The sequence below is a fragment of the Oncorhynchus keta genome, chromosome 22, assembly GCF_023373465.1.
Source record: "Oncorhynchus keta strain PuntledgeMale-10-30-2019 chromosome 22, Oket_V2, whole genome shotgun sequence".
NCBI classification, from domain to species: Eukaryota; Metazoa; Chordata; class Actinopteri; order Salmoniformes; family Salmonidae; genus Oncorhynchus; species Oncorhynchus keta.
In genome coordinates, this window is record NC_068442.1 from 25805856 (window position 1) to 25812716 (window position 6861).

At 43.0% G+C, this 6861-nt stretch overlaps 1 long non-coding RNA gene across 4 annotated transcripts in view; it reads left to right on the plus strand.

Moving 5' to 3' along the window:
- The window catches only part of LOC118401232 (uncharacterized), a 64504-nt gene extending 58374 nt beyond the window's left edge, over positions 1-6130 (plus strand). For 2 of the 4 annotated variants that reach the window (XR_008075458.1, XR_008075456.1), the window contains exons 2-4: positions 4304-4474; positions 4630-4812; positions 4915-5290. This is a non-coding gene — a long non-coding RNA (uncharacterized LOC118401232). Of the gene's footprint in view, positions 1-1919; positions 4475-4629; positions 4813-4914; positions 5291-5975 lie in introns of those variants that run through there. The other 2 variants (XR_008075457.1, XR_008075455.1) reach the window with 2 other exon arrangements.
- Positions 6131-6861: the final 731 nt, after the last annotated feature.

A 6861-nucleotide genomic window follows, 5' to 3' on the forward strand; every position in this document is an offset into this window, starting at 1 on the left:
AGCCAGCGTGCTCAGCATAAGACCATGTCGAACAAAGGTCTCCAACCCTGTTGCTATAGAGCTCCCCTCCTGTAGGTTTTTGCTCCAACCCCAGTTGTAACTATCCTGGTTCAGCTTGTCAACCAGCAAATTATTAGAATCAGGTGTGCTAGATAACCTACAGGACAGTTTTTTAAATTTATCCATTTATCCATACCAGGTAAGTTGACTGATAACACATTCTCATTTACAGCAACAACCTGGGGAATAGTTACAGGGGAGAGGAGGGGAATGAACAAGCCAATTGTAAACTGGGGATGATTATGTAGCAATGATGGTTTGAGGGCCAGATTGGGAATTTAGCGAGGACACCAGGGTTAACACCCCTACTCTTACGATAAGTGCCATGGGATCTTTAATGACCTCAGAGAGTCAGGACACCTGTTTAACGCCTGACTTCCATGCACCAGCTACACCCACCATTGACAGAATGTTTATTTGTCAAAATCTAAAATACAGGGAAGTATACATTATTTAATGCAAACTCAAAGACAACTGGTTATTCAACAAGAATGTTATATGGTAAAAGTAACACACAAAATGTGCAGAGAACTGTAGCTACAGATTGTTACACCAGACATCTTGTCTATTTCAAGTCTTCTCTCATTGATCGAGACAGGCAAAGTGCTGCATGTCATGATGACAGAGACCTGTCTCAATCAATGAGAGAAGACTTAAAATAGACAAGATGGCAGCGCACACATTGTTGGGTTATTTTATGGAGAAATTTATTTATTTATTTTAATAATGGAGCATTTTCTAAATTCAAACAGACTCCCTGCAACTGGACATAGACATTTTATGAGACTCCTGTTTCCTCGAATCGAGGACGAAGACAGCATCGCTAAGGTTGACCGAACATTCTCTGTGATGCACCAAACAGTACCTATCTTGTAACCCCCAAATCTTTGGTTAAGCCACATTATCTGTAGCTAAGAGAACTGGTGATCAACTACGCCAAACAATCTGTTGCTAAGAGAACTGGTTGTCATGATGAAATTCTCATTCACAAAGAAAAATACCATCAAAAAATACAGTATGATCTGTGTAGTAATGTTCAGGGAATACATGCAAAGCTGTGGGAGGAGTTGTCATGATCAAACTGCCTCAATAGTCATCTGCTTGAAACCCAGCTTGATGTCTAGTCCCTCGAGAAGGATAAAGTTCACAGGATACAGTTCTGCTACAATGACACACACAGGCAACTGAATTCTGTTTCTGTATCTATAATCCACTCCACGAAGGCAATGTACGGTATTGTCTGTAACACAAAATATGTAATAAATTATACTATATTGTGTAGTTTGAACGACAGTTGAACTATGCCAGCATAACATCAACATTAGTGTAGACTAGTTGAACATGCATACATGTGCACATGCACATATATTACATTTACAACAATATCTACCCTAATAAAAGAAAGAAATATGGCATAACCCTCAACCTTTGCACAGTGACCAGACTGTACAAATATACCTAGGCAGGTAGGCAGACAGTATCTACCTATATCCATGTCTATCAGGCATGATTAGGGAAACCTTTTGTATAGTAAAACCAGTTTCAGTTATATAGCTATAAAATCAAATCAAACTTGATTTGTCACATGAATGTAGACCTTACCGTGAAATGTACAAGCCCTTAACAAACAGTGCAGTTCAGAGTTAAGAAATATTTAACAAATATCCTAAAGTAAAAAAATAATAAAAAGTAACACAATAACATAATAATAACGAGGCTATATACAGGGGGTACCGTTCAGTGTATGGGGGTACAGGTTAGAGGTAAATTGTACATGTAGGTAAGGGTTAAGTTACTATGCATACATAATAAACAGTGAGTAGCAGCAGTGTACAAATGGAGGGGGGTCAATGTAATAGTCCGGTGGCCATTTGATTAATTGTTCAGCAGTCTTATGGCTTGGGGTAGAAGCTGTTAAGGAGCCTTTTGGTCCTAGAAGGGGAGAGGTGATTGGCGCTCTGGTACCGCTTGCCGGTAGCAGAGAAAACAGTCTATGACTTGGGTGACTGGAGTGTCTGACAATTTTATGGGCTTTCTTCTGACACTGCCTATTATATAGGTCCTGGTTTGCAGGAAGCTTGGCCCCAGTGATGTACTGGGCTGTACGCACTACCCTCTGTAGCGCCTTACGGTCAGATGGCGAGCAGTTGCCATACAGGGCGGTGATGTAACCGGTCAGGATGCCTCGATGGTGCAGCTGTAGAACCTTCTCCTGAGGGGGAAAAGGTTTCATCGTGCCCTCTTTACAACTGTCTTGGTGTGTTTGTACCATGATAGATTGTTGAGGATGTGGACACCAAGGAACTTGAAACTCTCAAACCATCTCCACTACAGCCCCGCTGATGTTAATGGGGGCCTGTTCAGCCCACCTTTTCCTGTAGTCAACGATCAACTCCTTTGTCTTGCTCACATTGAGGGAGAGGTTGTTGTCCTGGCACTACACTGCCAGTTCTCTGACCTCCTCCCTATAGGCTGTCTCATCTGTGTCGTGATCAGGCTTACCACTGTTGTGTCGTCTGCAAACTTAATGATGGTGTTTGAGTCATGCGTGACTACACAGTCGTGGGTGAACAGGGAGTACAGGAGGGGACTAAGTACACACCCCTGAGGGGCCCCAGTGTTGAGGATGAGCATGGCAGAAGTGTTGTTGCCCACCCTAACTACCTTGCGGTGACCGTCAGGAAGTCCAGGATCCAGTTTCAGAGGGAGGTGTTTAGTCCAAGGGTCCTAAGCTTAGTGATGAGATTCGTGGGCACTATAGTGTTGAACGCTGAGCTGTAGTCAATGAACAGCATTCTCACTTTAGTGTTCCTTTTGTCCAGGTGGGAAAAGGCATTGTGGAGTGCGATTGAGATTGCGCCATCGGTGGATCTGTTGGGGCGCTATGCAAATTGGAGTGGGTCTAGGGTATCCGGGAGGATGCTGTTGATGTGAGCCATGACCAGCATTTCAAAGCAATTCATGGCTACCAACGTGAGTGCTATGGGGCTGTAATCATTTAGGCAGGTTACCTTCGCTTCCTTGGGCACAGGGACTATGGTGGTCTGCTTGAAACATGTAGGTATTACAGACTCGGTCAGGGAGATGTCAGTGAAGACACTTGCCAGTTGGTCCGCGCATGCTTTGAGTACACGTCCTGGTAATCCATCTGGCCCGGCAGCTTTGTGAATGTTGACCTGTTTAAAGTTCTTGCTCACATAGGCTACCGAGAGCGCTATCACACAGTCATCCAGAACAGCTGGTGCTCTCATGCATGCTTCAGCGTTGCTTGCCTCGAAGCGAGCATAAAATACATTTAGCTCATCTGGTAGGCTTGCGTCACTGGGTAGCTTGAGTCTGGGTTTCCCTTTGTAGTCTGTAATAGTTTTCAAGCCCTGCCACATCCGACGAGCGTCAGAGCCATTGTAGTAGGATTCATTATTAATCATGTATTGATGCTTTGCTTGTTTGATGGATCGTCTGAGGGCATAGTGGGATTTCTTATCAGCGTCTGGATTAGTGTCCCGCTCCTTGAAAGCGGCAGCTCTAGCCTTTAGCTTGATGCGGATGTTGCCTGGATTCCATGGTTTCTGGTTGGGATATGTAGGTACGGTCACTGTGGGGACTACGTCGTTGATGTGCTTATTGATGAAGCCGATGACACACAGCCCCATCCCTCGTCTTACCAGACATAGCTTCTCTGTTCTTCCGGTACATTGCAAATCCCTCCAGCTCTATATTATCTGTGTCGTCGTTCAGCCACGACTCTGTTAAACAGAAGATATTACAGTTCTTAATGTCCCGTTGGTAGGATAATTGTAATCATCGGTCATCAATTTTTTATCTCCAATGATTGCATGTTAGCAAGTAGAATTGATGGCAGTGGGAGTTTACTCGCTCGCCTACGGAATCTCAAAAGGCAGCCCGATCTGCATGCTATTTTCCTCCATATTTTCTTCATTCAAATGAAGGGGATCTGTGTCACGTTCTGACCTTAGTTCTTTTATTATGTCTTTGTTTTAGTATGGTCAGGGCGTGAGTTGGGTAGGTTGTCTATGTTCCTTTTCTATGTTTTGGGATTTCTGGTATGGCCTGGTATGGTTCTCACTCAGAGGCAGCTGTTTATCATTGTCTCTGATTGAGAACCATATTTAGGTAGAGTGGTTTCACTTTTGAGTTGTGGGTGATTATTTTCCGTGTTAGTGTTGGTTACCACACTGGGACCATTTCGTTTGTTTCACTTTGTTATTTTGTATTTTTGCAGTGTTCATTTTGTCTCATTAAAATGGACACTTAAGACGCTGCAAATTGGTCCGACCTCTCTTACTCCTCATCAGAGGAAGATGACGAACGTTACAATCTGGGCCTGTTCCAGGGAGAGCAGTAAATCTTTCTCATCTGACTCATGAAAGGAAAAAGCTTCATCTAGTTTGTGGTGAGTAATCCCAGTTCTGATGTCCATAAGTTATTTTTGGTCATAAGAGACGTTAGCATCAACAGTATGTGCAAAATAAGTTTAAAAAAATAAGTATTATTGTTTATCCTCTCTTTCTGCTTGTAAACTGTGTAAACTGTGTTTCTGTCCTGGAGTGTGTTTCCGGTGTCCTGGAACGCACCCTGTCTGGTTGCCGGGCGAATTAGCTTGTTGGGAGATCGATGTTCACCCGCACCTGTATCCCATCAGTAATCTGCACACCTGTCCTGATCATCACCTCTCCCCTTCAAAAGCTCTGACCTGACATCCATTCCCCGCCGGATCGTTAGCCATGGACAGTATGTTGTGCCATAGTATCAGCCTCAAGTTGGATAGAATTAGTTTTGTTGTTTTTTACGTATCGCTTGCCTTAAACTTACCTCCGTTTGTTCTGTCTTCAGTTACTCACCCGAATCATTTACCCCATTCCCGCCTGGTCGTCGGAGGATTCCACTACCCCATTGGATCCACCTATTTACTCCCATCAACTCACCACCGCTGCCCGCTACGCCACCTGGATATATCTACCCATTCACATTCACTTGTAAATAAATACTCACCTTCTTCCTACTCCTTGTCCTGGTCTGCTTCTGGGTTCGATTTTGAAAGAAAGTGACACTTAACTTTCCAGCTTTCTTGATATACAATACTTGTTATTTACATCTGTTTGGAATCCTATCTTGCATCATGCCTATAATGTTGTGAAATCTAAATGTATCCACGGTCATAATCATAACCATTGTCAACCCTCGTCAATTATGTTACATAGCTAGCTCGTAAAATAATTTAGTTTCTGATGTTACACATGTTTGCTAAAAAAGTTACAAACACAAGGTGTGGAGCATAACAAGTTAGCAGGCACCAGGCTAACTAGCTAGCCAACTCCAGTCATGTGCTAACATTTTCTGGTAAATGTAGCTGGTTTTAGCTTGCTGTTTAGCACCCATATCTATGACTAAAAAGCAAAGAGGTTTTACAATTGAGATACAAAATATCTCAGATTGTAAAACCTCTTCTATTTTTTTGTCATAGATATGGCTACAGGTAGTTTTTAGCTAACTTAATTAATGTTAGCTAGCTAGTCTAACTAAGTTGGCAAACGGAAACATTGTTCAATTTCCCCCCACTGTAACACAGTAGAATGTTAGCCAGCAATACATTAGGTTTCAGTAAACTAAAGCTAGCTAGCTACAGTAGGTGGCTTGCAGGAAAAATTACTTTATTTGTCTGCCCTCTTGGTGCTGGCATTGGCTGTGAGCTTCTAAATTAGCTAAATTGTCACACCCTGATCTGTTTCACCTGTCCTTGTGATTGTCTCCACCCCCTCCAGGTGTCGCTTATTTTCCCTGATGTATTTATCCCTGTGTTTCCTGTCTCTCTGTGTGCCAGTTTGTCTTCTTGTATGTTCAAGTCAACCAGCATGTTTTACCCATGCTTCTGCTTTTCTATTCTCTTTTCCTAGTCCTCCCGGTTTTGACCATTGCCTGTTTTTCTGGACTCCATTCTTGCCTGCCTGACCTCGAGCTTGCCTGCCATTCTGGAACTCGTTTTGACCTTTTGACTGTCCATGACCATTCACTTGCCTACCCCTTTTGGATTGTTAATAAACATCTTGGACTCTAACCATCTGCCTCCTGTGTCTGCATCTCGGTCTGGCCTTCTGCCCATATATAAATCAAACTCTTTGTTTGAAAACATGTATGGTTGAATGTCAAAAACGAACATCAAAAATTCTCCATCGTCAAATTTGTGTTGCTGAGAGGAATCACTTGAAGGCATTGCTTCTGGTCAGTACTTTCAGTTTTGCCCAAAGGATTGTGTTTGTGTCCGTGTCCTTTAAAAAAAGCACACCTTGGTGGAGGGACAGGGGCCAGAACATGAAGCACCACCCAAAACAAGTTGTAGTCTTTCAGAGATTGGAAAAAATGTGTCTGCTTGTATATTTAGCAATTTATCTGCAGATAGGAACTATATCTACACGCATGTCTACACGCACAAAAATGTATAGCGCGATCAGTATTACATAAAGCCTTTGAAAAATGCCACAAAGCAGGACTACATTTATTTTGAGATCTCACCCCCCGCATCAGTACTCCATAAGCCGTCATAGGGGGTATCATTCAGCGTGCGAAGCACGGATATGCCTTCCTCAATTAAGTGTGAAACATATCTCACTGTCCTAGAAATGCTTTGGACATGATGTAAACAAGCACAGTTTCCCCCAGGTTGAAATGTCCCTTTAACCACTGCCCCAGTTGACTGACAAACATGCTGCTCTCAGCACGCTTTAAACAGGAAAAAATGTGGTTCCTCTGTACAGCAAGGGGACATGTACTAGTGGATGGCCT